The sequence below is a fragment of the Apium graveolens genome, chromosome 4, assembly GCF_009905375.1.
Source record: "Apium graveolens cultivar Ventura chromosome 4, ASM990537v1, whole genome shotgun sequence".
Taxonomy (NCBI): domain Eukaryota; kingdom Viridiplantae; phylum Streptophyta; class Magnoliopsida; order Apiales; family Apiaceae; genus Apium; species Apium graveolens.
The window spans coordinates 306,578,636-306,580,066 of NC_133650.1; positions in this window are offsets into that span (position 1 = coordinate 306,578,636).

A 1,431-nucleotide genomic window follows, 5' to 3' on the forward strand; every position below is an offset into this window, starting at 1 on the left:
GATTTCAGGCAAATCCAAGGGAGCCACAACTTATTACAGTAAAAAGAATTTTCAGATACCTCAAGGGTACTGTTTCACTTGGACTTTGGTATGCAAGAGAAGCTAATTTTGCATTATATGGTTATTCAGATGCTGATTTTGCCGGATGCAAAATAGACAGGAAAAGTACATCAGGAAGCTGTCAGTTCTTGGGAGGCAGATTAGTCTCATGGTTCAGCAAGAAGCAGAAGTCTATTTCTACTTCAACTGCTGAGGTTGAATATATTGCAGCTGGGAGTTGCTGTGCTCAGTTGTTATGGATGAGAAATCAGCTCATGGACTATGGATTATCATTCTCAAAAATTCGTATTTATTGTGATAATCAAAGTGCTATTGCTATGACAGGAAATCCGGTGCAAACACTCTCTTACAAAGCACATCAGTGTCAGATATCACTTCATAAGAGAGCATGTCATGGAAGGAACCATAGAGCTTCATTTTGTTCCTACTGAATAGCAGCTGACTGATATCTTCACAAAGCCATTACCTGAAGCAATATTTACAAAGCTTGTGAATGAACTTGGTATGGTTAATTGGGACAAGTAAATTTTTACTTCAATTTATATTTGGTCAAATCCTGATGTATATTGATCAAATCCTGATATGTCCTAAATGCTTTATTTTTAGATATTAAGCCAAAAATATTTGATGTATTCTATTTTATATTCATGATAAATTAAGTGAATTTATTTGCTAATTATGCATATCCGAATAAATATATCACTGTCATCATTTCACATCGGTCTAGGGAGACGCACCTTAAAAAGAAATCTTTTGGTTAATTCATTAAGTTAACTCTACACTTAATCATTAATCAGTTCTCTAGTCCCTTGATATTCCATTGGCTATTTACCTGTCATTTCATCTCAGACATATCATCTTCTATTCTCACACAAAACTATTCTCTCTCTTTTAATCATCACTACTTTCTTCCTTCATAAAAATGGTTCTTGTAAACATGTTTATGAACTATGAAAACTTCTACGTCGAGTTCAGTTGTGGTGACTGGGAACAGGAATGGCACGTCACTGCCATTCCTAATGAGATATGGAACTTGGTTCCACAAGAGGTTCGGACAAATCTCTTGTTCTTTGAGATGGACTACCAACTCCATCTTGATCGCTTGGAAGAAGAACGGAGAGAGGCTATTCTTCAGCAAAAATGGATCATCCGTCTTGCAGTGCTAGTTGTCAACAACAGGAGGAACTAATTGACAGTTTTCCGTCTTAAACCAAGGTTGTTCATCATCTTAGACTAGGATTATCTTGTAATCTTTTGCATGTAATCTACAAATTTCATGAAATGTAATATTTTGATATATTAATGAAATTTCTTTTTACAAGATAGTCTTTGTTTATCTCGTATTATATGCATGTGAATGTTTTCGTTGAA